Raw genomic sequence first — 15,997 nt, 5'->3', positions numbered from 1 at the left:
GAAATCACTAGGTCTTTGTTATCTTGTAACTGATAAATTGAACAGATATTAGAATTTGTAATCATTAGGTCTTTGTTGATTTAATGATATTGACACTAGAAATTGATTGATTGTACAAACTTACTGATAGATTGAATAAATCGAATTCTACCTGCAAAAGACAAATTAAACAGATATTAGAGTTTGAAATCACTAGGTCTTTGTTATCTTGTAACTGATAAATTGAACATAAATATTAGAATTTGTAATCATTAGGTCTTTGTTGATTTAATGAAATTGACACTAGAAATTTATTGATTGTACAAACTATATATGATATTATTTTTTTGTACAAACTTTACTGATAGATTGAATAAATCGAATTCTACCTGCAAAAGACAAATTAAACAGGTATTAGAGTTTGAAATCACTAGGTCTTTGTTGTGTTACTGACAAATTGAACAGATATTAGAATTTGTAATCATTAGGTCTATGTTGATTTGATGATATTGACACTAGAAATTGATTGATTGTACAAACTATATATGATATTATATTATACATGATATTATTTTTCTTTGTTCAAACTTTACTGATAGATTGAATAAATTTAATTCTATGAAAATCAAAAGTATAATAATGATGTATCACAATTCACAAGTGATAAGAATAGAATAGAATAGATTTTATTGATCAACAGATATATAACATATACATGGATCTCGTCCAGTCGGTCAGGTACAAAGGAATTGATAGACATTTACATAGATGAAGTAACTCAGATACGGTGTAAAACAATGTCATATACAATACTCAAACTCATACAATACTCATTAGAAAAATAATGTCAGATAACATAAAAAACATCAGATAACATGAAAGAGCTTTGCCACATCGAAACTAGTTTACAATTTAAATGAATGAATAGGATGATGACTTTATACAAATACAAATATCAATAGAGGACTGTTGACTTTTGAAGTATGTCCCTAGATCATTAAAGTCCCTCCAAATATGACAAATTCATATCAATGGAGTCGTAGATCCTTATCTGAAATTCTTTAATATATGGAATAGGTAGCTGAAGCCTGAATTATAGTCCCATCTGCCGTATTATAACAAGCAATATCTCCAGCACAGACAACAGATGCTTCATAGCAATGCATCAATCCAGCTCAGTCGAATCACAAGGGTATTGGTCAGTTAGCCGCAATATGTGGAGAGAATAAATGAAAAATTGAGGGTAAAAGATGCTGGCAAGAGGGTACCACAGTCGCATTACATGATATTAAGTTGGTCAAGCACGTAGTTTTCTCAATATCATATCTTCCCCCCTATCTCACCAACTATGGAGCATCCCTTAGTGATCCCCCTTCCCACATCTACCCTTAGTGAACTTCAACATAGTGATGTGATCTATTTCATGAGATGAATCAACAGAATTCCTCACATTTTCACGCACATATGGCTTTTTCTAATACTCGTTTTGTGCTGAATTATGCAAGATCTTCAGTTATGACGTCTATTATTGGTTCAGCTCCTCCATATGAATCATCTCCTTCAGAAATGTAGGATCATTTTGAAGAATTTATTATTTTTCTTCTTAGATGTCTCCACCATTCAGGAAGTCGTAGAATATTAGGAAGAAAGCTATTCTGTTGAATTTATGGGTTGTAGGTAGGTAGATTTATTCCATCCAATAAGCGGGGGCTGTTCTAATACCTGAATATCATCTCAGATGAATTACTAGATAATAAATCACCAAGTGTTTTCTTGAGAAACACAAGTAGCTTGGATGTAAAACTTTGAGTGAGGTAGTAGAGATTACTCAGAAGTTTGAATGTTACATTTTATAACTATTGGAAACAAAGATATCAGGGTAATGCTCGGACAAAGTCTTCATTTCGATAATTTTTAAGAAATCTACAAATTTTCACAATTATCGGAGATTCTGTTCCAGTATTAATGTGTATAATATTCAATCTGTATTTGATGCAGTATTAAATTTGGGAGGAGAGAAGTTTTGGGCGAAGCCTGTTGTCGCCCAGTCACAGCTGTATGACTTGTTATATAATATATATCGGGCACCGAGCTTCGCTCGTTATTTTCATTTATTGTTAAACAGAACACAATTCTCAAAAATGATCCTGTTTATATTTTACAGCTGGCTATACGTCAGCTTATGAATTTCGGGGATGCTATATCTTGGTTTTCCACAGAATCACTCGCTCACTTTTACTATCCACAGACGACGAAAGTCTCAGCTGTTTCAGCCAAGGATTATCTTTCTAATGTCGTTCAGCGAGTTTTCCCAAGATGAGACCTAGTGCAATCAAATTTTTATATCATAAACCTACCATGTTCCGAATTTAGTGAAAATCGTTAGAGCCGCTTTCGAGATCTGTTGAACATAAATAACCAGATATAAAAATATAAATATATAAACATAGACAGGATACACACGGGGGGGCCGGGCCCCCCGAAAATTCTCGTTTAAATGTAAGTTTTTAAGTGTTTTTAATCTATCCGTGTCGTGTGTATCCTGTCTATATTTATATTATAAAACTTTAAAGTGTTTTCTGTTGAGTGCTATAAATATATAAATAGATATACAGAAATTTCTAGTTTTAGGATAGTCAGAGAGCTGTATTGATGAATAAATTAATGTATTAACAAAAAATCATCTTCACATTAAACGAGTCATACATTTCAAATTCCATAACTTTCCATCTCTCAGAAATCTAGGTACGTACATTCCTGGCTATTCTCCATATATTATTATTTTGTCCTTCACTACAATATTCCCGCAATGGACTCCCCACCAACAAAAGCCATACAAATTTACTTTTACTACAATATTTAAAATCAATTTATCTTCAATTTATCCGTGTTTCGGATGGACACGTTAAGCCGTCGGCTGCCTAAAAAGCAGTCGTTAGGTCATGTCAGAGGCCCTGAAATTGATCAGTTGCGACCTGAAAACTCTGACACAGACCTGAGCCAGCCAGGTCACTTGATATTATTATTATTATTATTATCTTCAAGCTTCAATTTCCGTTCTACTTCTCTTTAAGAGGATTATGTTGTTATAAATCAATATTATTTGTCTACTAAAGGCAATTGATATCCCATTACTAGGAATTCCAATGCAACCCATTCATAAATTCCACATTTGGCTTTACTTTGTGTAAGATACGGCTTATTGGTCAACCATTAATACCTACAGACCCCTGATACAATACTGGACGGTCCGATAAGCTCCCTAAGGAGAACGCTAAAACAAATAAATTCGGGGTGAAATAAGAAGGTCATTGCTATCGGCCCTTATCCTGCATAAGCGACTGCATAGTTCGCAAAATTAATTTGACTGGCGGAATTTGGTGAAAGATTCCTTTGCCTGGCTGAACCTAGCCTACATTTAATTAAAAGAAGAATGGATGGTTGGGGTAAGGGAAGGATTAGGGTGGATGAACGCAACAAAGGGTTTGTCCAAGCCAAGGGTATGTAGTAGATATTTGAAAAGAGCCAAATTCAAGAGGGATAAACAGAGGGATGATACCCCTTTCCCAGGGACCACAAACACGGCGGGAGAAATGATTCGGGGTACCTGGGGGGGGGAGAGTATTTGGCTTATGGCCAGGGTGCTATGGGGCACTGTTGTTTCACCCGTACCCTCACCCCCTACATCTTACCTATCTTTTCCAAAAGCCAAACCGTTTTAATGTGCGCAAATACCAAGTCTGCAAATTTGAAATATGACCTTTACTTTCGTGTCCCCAGGGCTTTGGGTGATCACCACCCCCCCCACACTGGTTCCCCCCCACCCCCTATAAATGTCTTCGTCATACAGGTTACTGAGCCACGCAAATTAATGACCCTTCATCAGTGCAAAGCTCTCCCCCCCCTTCTACCACCATGACCACTCTGTCGCCAAAATGACCGAACCTTGTTAAGGGGAGGGGGATGTATGAATTAGGGTTGTCATCATTACCAGAAATGAGCGTCTCTCTTCTTCTTTATATAAAGTTCACCAGCCTGGTTTATGAAGTTCAGTATTATGCTCTAATCAAGGGGAATAGTTCAGAAAATCCACCTTTGAAGAATGTAGAGGAAGTATCTATTTTATGTGAAATGGGAAAAAACGAAAACCAATTAAAGGGCCTTCAGTATTCAGTATGTATTATGTTTATTCACAGTTGAATGAAGAAGACTACGAAATTGTCAAAAAACCATTGATTTATTGATAATTATTAGAAAGACCGGTTTCGAGATTGACAATGGTGTAATAACCGAAACCGGTCTTTCTAATTATCAATAAATCAGTGGTTTTTTGACAATTTCTTAGTCTTTTTCATTCAATATGAATAATTACCACAATATCAGCTTCTCAACTACACAAAAAGTTTATTCACAGTATTTTTGGAGTATATTTATTTGATTATAATATGTTTAAATACTCAACCTTCAAAATTATCAAATCATTATTCCTGGACTGAAAATCAAGTGACGATGCAATGTGTGATTACATAACCACACTTGGACACCACTTTTGGACATCATTAACATTTTATCGAAATTTTTGGAAAGAAATAGTACAGGCTCAGCCTAGTTTTTCCTCCTATGTCATAATCATGATTATAGCGTCATATACAATATATGAATACTAAATGCTTTGTTTTAATGAGTTAAATACGTTGTATTTCTATTGTTCAGTATGATTATTATTGTCAAATTGGTATCAACGATTTGGTATTACCTAACATGACAATCGTGACAAATGAAGGAATTGAATGAATTATCGAATCAAATCTAATAGAAAACTTCCTTTGAACAAAATACAAATTAAATATAAATAAAAATATAAATCTGGGTACCCTTTCAAATTATTTTATCATGACAATGTTTCGGCTACTAATGCCATTTTCAAGTGATTTAAAAATGAATAAATACTGACGGAAGATTATTTTTTCGATCATAATTTAGCATACTCATACGATTTTATAAACTGGGACTGTAAATTTTGAATTTAAATTTGCATGATTCTATCAAAGATGTTTCTACAAAATATATGGTATTATTCATCATGACAACCATGACAAATATAGGAGTTAATGAGTAACTGAATGGAATCGAATTGAACACTTCCTTTACAGAAAGTACACCTATTAGGAAAGGATTTGCACCTATCTGCAAAGGAAGTGTTCAATTCGATTCCATTCAGTTACTCATAAAACTCTTATATTTGACATGGTTGTCATGATGAATAATATATATAAATATTTTATATGAAATATGAAATGGGTATGAAATAGTTACAATAATGAGGGATGATAGGAGTATAGTCTATCTATAGTTTATAATAAAACACAATTTCAGTTTTACAAAAACACAAATTAGTTTTTCATTATTTTGATCCTCATTTATCACTAAGATTAATAACAATTTTTCATGAATAAATTTGTTCTGTATGATGAAAATACTGAATTTCTGTATGATGAAATTCATTTGAAATTCAAAATTTCTATAATATGAAATTTTGCATCATGAATAAATACTGGTGAACTAGTTCCTCACACGCACGTGCACTTTCGCACAAGCTCGCCTGGTTCATATCGATATTGAGAACAGAGTAAGCGAGAGGGATAGAGTGAACTTTCTGCCTCGCACCTATGTGATAATTGTGAACGAAGATCAAGGGATTGCAAGTTTATTGGCGCGGCCGGGTGGGCTTTATTTCATGCTTTACGACTTTATAAAGCTTAACTGGAGACCGGAGCTCTCTGGCGGGGATTTGCCGGCCTGCGATCCCGTAGCCTAGTCGCCTTCTTCACGTAATTAACAATCCTCAAAATTTACGGTACACATCCCCCCTATTTTTATCCCCCCCCCCCAACCAACCCCCTCAGCAACCAATCATCGCCGAGCTTTTTACCGCAGCATGCAACCTATCAGCGCAGAATCCGCCGGAAGTTTATGCTTTCTATAAATACTATAAATAATTAGGCCATTCGCTGGAATTCATGGGTGAGCCAAGGTGAAAAAAATTGCAGCCGCCGTCCCATGCTTACTGGACCGGAAACTCAATTCCCATAAGTGAGCTGTTTATTGATGGTGGAGATTATTGATAACTTATTTGGAAGCTGAAATTGAATACGGGAAATAAGTGATAACAGAAGCGTGAAATTGATTGTTGAAATGAGCAGTGGAAAAACTAAAAAAAATATTAATTTAAAAAGATTTATCTAGAGCAAGTTATTAATTTTAGGATGAATATTCCGGTTGACAAGTTCATTCCCCATTTGATATAATTTCATTAACTTAAATAAATAGAAATAAAAATCTCAGTACCCTTTTATGAATTATTTAATCACAACATGATTCAACATTCATGCCTTTCTCAAGTGAGTGTTGAAACATGTTGTGATAATAATTCAAAAAAGGGTACTGAGATTTTTATTTCTATTTATATTACAAGTAGCCCTAAACAGAAAAGATACAATTTCATGAGCTTATTTAGGGAGAGAAGAATTTTTGAGCAGGTGCCTGTTTTTTCTTTCCAATATCTAATTGTTTTGGGCCTAATAAACTAATAAAAAAAGATGATTGGTTCTGTGGGGTTTTAAAATTCACATCAAAATTTGAATGTAAAATGTGAATCCAAATTTAGAATTTGAATGAACATCAGGTCAAGTGATTTCAAATTTTCATGTATCAATCAAATTGATTGATTACCATCATCAAATTTCTTCCATCAGAGATATTTTTCCAAGTAATTTCGGACAGCAGATGAAACGATTTGAAATCTTCCAAATTGATGGGATCTAGCCTACAAGCATTGTTAGTGGGAAAGTAAACTGAATTCTGCTCATTCACAATATTCAATCCAAACGTTTAGAACATGGGAACCGATTTCATTCTTTCTAGTGTCAACTGAACATAGGATAATTTAGTAGTTTTGACAAAAGTTTATTTAGGCTTGCTACAGCAATTTTACCAGGTTGAAATTTATATAAGTTATAACAATTTATATAGTTACAAACTGAAATTTCTAATAAAATCTACCAAAAAGTGATTTTTTATAATATTATCTGGATCCTGAATACCAGAAACAGTGAGAATTCATAAATGATAGAAGGCTGATAAGTAGATGAATCCAAAGAATGCAGCTAGTAACAGTATACAAGTATTCACCATTCAATCTAACCAACATTCATTTCTTCACACCATTCAGTTCAACTAAATTCAACACGCCATTCAATTCACTTCTCAAAATCTCAATGCAGAGAACGCCTGTTATCCGGCATCTCCAAATCGGTAGACCAGCATTGTTGTGAAGAGTATTACCAGTACTACAAGAGGAGCCTAAACGGATACACACGCACGCAAATACTCGTACACCAAACAAAAAACAGAGTTTGAAACCAACAGCCATGGAGGAATGCCAACACACTCAACCAACCGAACTGTATCATAATTGTGTACTCTAGCAATGTTCTGTTTGTATCCTGCATCATTATATCTATATCCTCACCATCTATTCTATAACCAACCCAACTCATGTTCCATGCCATTCTATATTCTCCACAGTATATTAATCTTGAAAATGAGCTGACAACGTCCTGCCTATCCATGCTTTGATAAATGTCTTTCTCGGCTGGAATTTATAGTCGGACTTCAACCCTTCTATAAATTAAGCGATTATTCTGCTGGAATCCTTCTCCAACCTACATGATTATATTCTTACACTAAATTATAAGCTTTCACTCACGTTGCCAGATTATATTTTGCTTCTGCACTACTGTTACAACATCCAATGCATGAAGTTATAATAATGTTATAAGTACTGGTTGTTTTATTGAGCTCAATAATACTGCAGAACCTCTTTTCTCTCTCTATTACTCTAACATACTCTTCAAGTTACATCTTCATACATAATACTCTAGGAAGTTTTGTGAGCTAATACCATAGGGAAGCAATGGCTTGAGTAGATATCCCATGGTTTATGTCGCAACTTTTACGGTTATTTCAAGCCAATTACTATCGATTATTGCAGATTTTTACTGTTTTGTTGGGGTGAGAGTGTATGAACGGCAAAACATGAGAGACTTCCGGCGTCACACACCTTTTTGAGAAAGAACTACGTGGACTATCGGCTTGAGATAACATTAAAAGTTGCGACATAAACGCCCTATACCATGGGATATCTACTCAAGCTATTGTTTTTCTATGCTAATACTCTAACTACAGTCTTACATACCGACCTAGAGGTACATCTTCATACATTCTTGGGGGTCATAAGATGTTATGATTTTTTTGAACTATAAATAAATAAATAATTTTATTTCCATCATAAATTTCACTTGACATTCACTTTAAGTTTTGGAAATTATATGACCACTTTGACAAGTTGTGTGGTCATTGTTAGTAATGTATTTAATTGTAATTACTAAATTGTTGAGACATAGATTAATTTTTTTTGGAGTTCAGTTCATCACTTTACAGACATTTTAGCGCACGACATCTGTAGCATCCTGTAAAGAACTACGTTTTAGCTTCGTTCACTTTGAGGTTATATTGACTGAGGAATTGGGCTGTGGCATGTACATTGACAAAAGTATCTAATTCTTAATTTTCTGCATCCTTTGCACTACAAATGTAGGATGTGTCGTCAGTATACATCAAAACCTCACCACTTGTTATTATTTGTGGTAAATCGTTAACATATAAAATTAATAATAATGGCCCGAGGATCGAACCCTGTGGTACACCTGTTTTTAGGATGAATTTATTATGAGAGTTATGAGTACGAGTAAAATTACTAATAGTGATTATTGAAATCAGTATATCGAAAGTATTCTTTCTCAAACATTTTTCCAATATTATATGCATTAGATAGGACATAGAAGAGATAAATCCTATCAAAGATCTATTACTTGAATTGATTGATTGATTGAGCACTTTATTTATGTAGATTACAGATTGAGCACTTTATTTATGTAGATTACAATATATACTGGCTTATACACTTATATACAATAGCTTACAATACAGCAAAATTATGGATGAATTTACATAATATAGACTAAGAAAATAATTATTGAACTGTATATGATATGAGAAAGCAATTTGTAATATAGTAACTATGGATAATTATATTGTTATGCATCTACATAAATTGGCGGAGCTTTGGACATATCAATGTCCATTCTTCGGAAAGAATATTAAAAACATCCTTCCCACTAACTCCCTACCAAAACGTTAATTTCATTGATTAAACTAAGGATTTTTTATGAATGGAATGGAAGACATGATGAGATGGGGAAGCCTATTGATAATAGAGTGCTCAAAAAGAAATAGTGGAGTAGTGATAAGATTATCCATTTTCTTAACCTAAATGAATAGCAGATATTATAAGGTTATAGTTTAGGATATAATACAAATTCGATTAATAGAAATTGGGAACTGAAACGATTGCATAATAACTTAGAATTGGAAAACGAACTATGAAGTTGAAAACTTTGAATAAAAATCACTTTAGTAGTGTAAACACTTCTCTGTGGTGACGACGTTTTGACCTGTTCTTGAACAAAATATAAGCGTTTTCACTCCAAGAGTGTTTTTCATCCAAAGTTCAAACTAATAGAGAAAAATGAATTAATACAGTAATTGATAGTACAACACAGTATGTAGTTGATATAATTGCTTTGAAAATAGGAGGCTAGCTAGCCTTACATTGGAAGCTTTAATATAATAGAGATTCTAGTTTATAAAAAAACTACAAATGGCTTGAATGTCCGAAACATGTTGTGATAAAATAATTCAAAAAGGGTACTGAGATTTGAATGGAAAAGACTAAGAAGTTGTCAAAAAACCACTGATTTATTGATAATTAGAATGACCGGTTTCGGTTATTACACCATAGACATTCTGCTGCTCTTGTATTTAGTTTTAGTTTATCAGAGATTGACATACACCATTGTCAATCTCTGATAAACTAAAACTAAATACAAGAGCAGCAGAATGTTTATGGTGTATAACCGAAACCGGTATTTCTAATTATCAATAAATCAGGGGTTTTTTGACAACTTCTTAGTCTTTTTCATTCAATATGAATAATTACCACAATATCAACTTCTCAACTACACAAAAAGTACTAAGATTTGTATTTTTTTATATTACGAGTAGCCCTAAACAGAGAAAAGACTATTCTAGTTTATATTTCAGATACTATTCGAGCCAAATAGTGGAAAAATAATAGGCCTATTGAAGTTCAACTAGAAAGAATAATGCTAAAACAAATCTGTAAAACGCCTATCCAAAATCCAAAAATAACAAACACGAGTATCACCCACTACACTCTTCATTTCTGATTCATATTCCCGCATATTCCAACTCTTCCATTTTCCGTCTCTCTATCTCTCTTTATCTGATTCTCTCCTTCTCTTTCGGCGTCCTTTATTATGCTTTTGTCATGTGAACCATAAATATCCAGTGGCCCACTAACAGCACATTTTCAGCCCTTCTTTACCGCATCCTTCTCGTGGTTGCGTTGCCATGACAACAACGCAAGAATGGACGCTCCTCTCACTCACTCTCTCTCCTTTCCCTCCTCTTTCATCAGGCCGAGATTAATACCCCAAAACGCCTTAATGCTGCTTAATATACAAGACTGGCCTTAATTACATTCGGAATCCAAAGCATGCAATAAATAGAAGCCGCTGTATTATAGTGCAGCGTCGGCTGAATTAACAGCGTCTTCTTGCTACATTTGTTCACTGTGATTCTAAACAATCAGATTTCGATGTTCGTCAGAAAATAATTATGCTAATACTCTGAATAGATTGTGCCGGAAGTTAAGGAATTTTAAATCAGCTGGGGCTTGAGATGTGGACCTAATTGTCGAGCTGAGTAATTGCAGTGGTAATAAAGAAGTTCATAAGTAATAGTGGTAGTACGGTAATAGTATAATATGGGAATGTTATATGCAATTGATATAGTAGTAGAAGTGTATCTGTGAAAGTATATTATTGTAGCTTCGAAAATTCCTGTCATCTTATTAATTGTAGTAATGGTAACCAGATATCCAATGTAGCATATTAGACTGATACAAAAGTGAATCATCAAAATGATAGGGAGATAGAAAATAAGGTAACCTTGTGCTATTCTTCTCCCAAACTTAGATAAGGTTACACATAGTCCGAAATAGGCTGAGTCTTGAAGTTGTTCACTTTACAAAAATTTCAGTCCATAATAATAACTTTTTTCTGTGTAGTTGAGAAGTTGATATTGTGGTAATTATTCATATTGAGTGAAAAAGACTAAGAAATTGTCAAAAAACCACAAATTTATTGATACTTTGAAAGACCGGTTTCGGTTATTACATCATTGTCAATCTCTGATAAACTATAAGTTGTTAAACCGGTCTTTCTAAGTATCAATGAATCTGTGATTTTTTGACAATTTCTTAGTCTTTTTCATTCAATATAATTATTTTCACAATGTTCAAATAAAACGTTATTCATTCTCTATTATTATTAATTTATACAATAAGTAAAAGTTACAAAGATGCAGCATCAACTTGAATAAGGATAACGATTGATGACTATTATGTAACCAATTGTTTTTTTAGTTGATGAATTTATGATTTTTTATATCAATTTTCTGTTCTCAATGTAAAGAAGAAGCAGAAGAATAATGTGTTTTGTCGGTTATTAGTGAATTGATTATTTGTTACTACTACTACAAATACTACAGTTAAGCTGTGTTTACACCAAAGTTATTAACAGAATGTGGTAATTACACAGTCTTATGGTAATTAACAGAATGTTAATAACTTGATCCTTGTAGTTTCTTTTAATTTGAACATAACATATCATACACATGATGAACATATGTGTTTGTCAAGCTCCGTTCAATCTAATAGAATCTACAAGGATTAAGTTATTAACATTTTGTTAATACCTTTGGTGTAAACGCATCTTAAGTTAGTACAATGGGATATTCAAGTTTAGTATAGTACCAACTATAGTTTGTATACTGACCAAGTATGGTACTTTGAACAATTTATTATTCCAGTAATTTGATAAATCTTCTATAGAGCTGCAAGCATTGTATACTATCGCTAGAAGACTTGTTTAGAGTTAAAACTTTAGATCAAGAATATCGAAATTCTATATGATTTGAATCTTCACTTATGCTTATTCATTAGAATTTGTGCTCTCAGATAATTTCTAAACCATTCACCACTCTCACTAACTCACTCTCTCTTTCACTGGTAGAGAGTTAGTGGGGAGGATATTTTTAATAGTCTTTCCGAAGAATGGACATTGATATGTCCAAAGCTCCGCCAATTTATGTAGATGCATAACAATATAATTATCTATAGTTATTATATTACAAATTACTTTTTCATATCATATACAGTTCAATAATTATTTTCTTAGTCTATATTATGTAAATTCATCTATAATTTTGCTGTATTGTAAGCTATTGTATATAAGTGTATAAGCCAGTATATATTGTAATCTACATAAATAAAGTACTCAATCAATCAATCAAACAATCACTCTCACTCTCACTCCCACTCACACTCTCACTCTCACAGATCTAATCTAATCTACCTTCTCCAGAGCCGAACAACTCTCCATCACGACCAGAATCATGTCAAGCCAGACTCGCCCGCGAACGCTACCGACTCCTAACCCGGTAGAATACTTTTTCCTGAAGGATTCCTAACCTAAAAACTCTCTTCTTTCACCGTGTCTACAACCAGTCACACGAACTGTGGACAGATTACTGAAGGTGGGAATGGAACAGAAACCTGGAGGCAAAAGTGCCAGGAAGGGTGTCTTTCAACACTACTTTCGCCTACCCCTGGCGACAAACTTCCCTTTCAACAATAATCACCCGCATCCAACAGCCTTTTCAACGCGGATTCAAAATGGCTGCTACCGGTGGCCTATTTTTTAGACTGGGTCTATTCATAACTTGATTTATAGCCAGCTATACCTCGTATAAACATATGGATTCGCGGATTCAAGAAATATTCATCGACATGGCTTCAGTAGCCTATAGTAACTGGTGTGAGAAGTTAGTAGATGTGACCGCGAATTGTGAACTCTTGAATGTATTGAGTTCGTCTAGACTATGAGCCTAGAACTATGATACTGTGAGTAGTATACTAGTATCATGAACAATATTAATTGGTATCTTTTTGATGTTCGAATAAATTGAATAACTAGTATTAAAATGGAATAGGCAGTTATGGTGGCTAAGTGCAGTTTGAATAGTTAATATAAGCCTAAAGTTAATTGATTGAATGCTAAAATATTAAACTACTGTGAAATTGGAATATAAAGTGAGTAATTTTGATGCTGATCTTTTCTACAACTGTTATAACTTCTTTATTCTTCAATTATTATAATTTTCTATCCATCTTAGCAACTATAATAACAACTAATGCTAACTTAGTATATTATAGCCTATATTTCTTTTATTAAAGTTCAGTTTTTATTTTATTTTATTTTTTCTATAGTTTATAGTTTATCAGAGATTGACAATGGTGTAATAGCCGAAACCGATCTTTTTAAGTATCAATAAATCTGTGGTTTTTTGACAATTTCTTAGTATTTTTCTTGTTCATTCAATTCAGTTTTTATTGTGAATTATTGCTATCCATTACATTGATAATCTAATACAACACTTTCTTAAGAAAGGAATCAATATAAACCTTACGCTATCATTTTGTGAAACATGAATATTTTGTTTTGAATATGAATATTTTAGATTGTGATTTGGTGTAGAAATTTGAATGGACATAACCTATAATATTTGGACAATTTAAAACACTAAATTAGGAAATTGAAGAAGTTTTAGGCAATAGCCTGTTTTTTCTTTTCCGATTCTTGTATTTTTTGCTCACCAAATGAATATTGTGTTTCAGCCTTATGTTATATTAGAGAACATAATCGGATCTTACATGTTGGATCCATTGTAAAATTGATAAATAAGTTGTGTAATCAATAATTGATGGAATTCGATAGTAAATTTGAAAGGTATAATATTAATAGAATAATAAATGGATAAATAGATGAATAAAATACAAAAATATTTTGGTTAGATCGATCATCAAGTTTCGAAATAATAATTTTGAATAATGCGAATGCAAATGCGTTCTCTGAAATAAATATTTGGATCCTTCATTGATTATTCAGTCATCAATTAATAACAATATTATTATTTAATGTGATGATGAAACAAAATAGTTGAATATTATAGGCCATGCCACATTCTACCAAATCTGGTACTAAAAGAAGTACACATTAAACCTTTATTTTCTATGATTGACGGGATTGCATAACCAGTTCCTTCATGAGCTAATTCAATTATCGGAAACATATTAAAAGAAGTACGATTGTGATTGACGGATTGCATAACCGGTTCCTTCATTAGGCCTACCGTAATTGATTTCCCATTACAATTGTTTTCGACGGATAACTTTTGATCCTTACAAACAAACTTTAAACTCAAGTTTATTTACAAATGGATTCTATTCATTATTTGATTCTCAACATTTTAAAAACCTTGTGGAAGATGAATTACCTCATATATTATTAATTGAGGTAGCCTAAACCCGTAATGACCAATGGTATCTTTCTTCAAAGTCTACACTTATAATAGAATAGTGAGAGGAGGTAGGCTATCTAAAAATTACTGTAGCCTACTGTTGTTTATTGTTGATTTCCTGTATTTATTTGAGTTAAAAGCACAGTAATAAGGTCATCAACCTCAGGTGTTGTTACTGATCTCAAGTATATCTGAGACGTACTAACAACAATGTACAACTCTATAAATTAACAGTATTGATTCCATTCTAGGACCTGCATTCCAGTCATCAAAACACTCCATAACTCTCCGCAGTAAAGTGCTGAGAAGTAGGCTATCTGGCTAATCGATAATAACAATGCAGTAGCTTCCAGTTGAAGATGAATTGTGCCGAAAATAAAATAGAAGAAACTATCAAAGGAATGCTAAAATACCGAACCCGTATACACCCGATACCACGAAATATCAATCAACTAATTAAGAAATTATTTGGAGGTTGCAGAGTTGAAAAGAGACCGACCGTTTTCGGACAGTAGAGAAGTCGTTTTGACTCCGCCTCCCGTATGGGGGCCGCCATCTTGTTTATAGCCGACAGCCGTACGAAGCAAGCTGCAACTCTCTGCTGTGTTTACATTGTTTTTCCGTTGTTTTCACTCGATTTTCAACCAATTTACAGGTGGTATTCTATTTATAGTGTTGACAGATGGTGTGTGCGTGTATTGTTATTGATTTTAAGCTGATTTCAGTCCGTAGTAACGTTGAAAACAGAACGATTTGAGGCTAGCGCTTGTAAACAAACATGGTGGTTGTAAGGTAGCGAGCGGTTGGATGAGTTCTTTGAACTTGACCGTGAAAGTTAGGGAGCTCTACTCCTTTGTCCTTTCTAAATATTCCTTTATGAAAATATTATCCTGTCATGTATCATTAACCATTATTTTGTACAAGCCTCATATAGACAGAGCGAATAGGATTAAAGTTCTAAGAATTGAATGTGCAAATGCTTAGCAAATTAATATGCTAAGAATTTAAAAACTCATTGGATAAAATCAATAGGCTATAACTTTGATATAGGCTAGTAGTTGAGCATTCCCTCATAAATTAGTAAGTAGGTAACATATCAAAAGAACCCACCAGTACCCTTGTAATAAGGGGGTGCGGGTGGGGGTGGTTTGAAGGTTCCATTTTTTGGTTTCTCGCATGAAGCTCAAACATTTTGTATCGGACTTGACTGTCATTTATAACAAATTGAAGCTCTCATAATTTCCTACAATATAATTATTTTCTACAACTTTTTTCATATCTCCTCTAGTTTTTGAGATATTCGCTCTTGAATGTGTGACATCTTTGAAAAAAACACTTTTGCCACCATTTTTTCTATTTTTGCTCTTATAATTTTTGAAAAATCGACGGAAAA

The 15,997-nt window shown here is 33.3% G+C and overlaps 2 protein-coding genes across 3 annotated transcripts in view; one reads left to right on the top strand and one right to left on the bottom strand.

Moving 5' to 3' along the window:
- Nucleotides 1-15,997, top strand: part of LOC111063472 (homeotic protein ultrabithorax) — a 481,856-nt gene that overhangs the window by 300,492 nt on the left and 165,367 nt on the right. The window lies entirely within an intron of this gene.
- Nucleotides 1-15,997, bottom strand: part of LOC111043204 — a 34,241-nt gene that overhangs the window by 17,361 nt on the left and 883 nt on the right. The window lies entirely within an intron of this gene.

Source organism: Nilaparvata lugens, chromosome 8 (genome assembly GCF_014356525.2).
Source record: "Nilaparvata lugens isolate BPH chromosome 8, ASM1435652v1, whole genome shotgun sequence".
Taxonomy (NCBI): Eukaryota; Metazoa; Arthropoda; class Insecta; order Hemiptera; family Delphacidae; genus Nilaparvata; species Nilaparvata lugens.
This window is presented reverse-complemented; position numbering and strand designations above follow the sequence as displayed.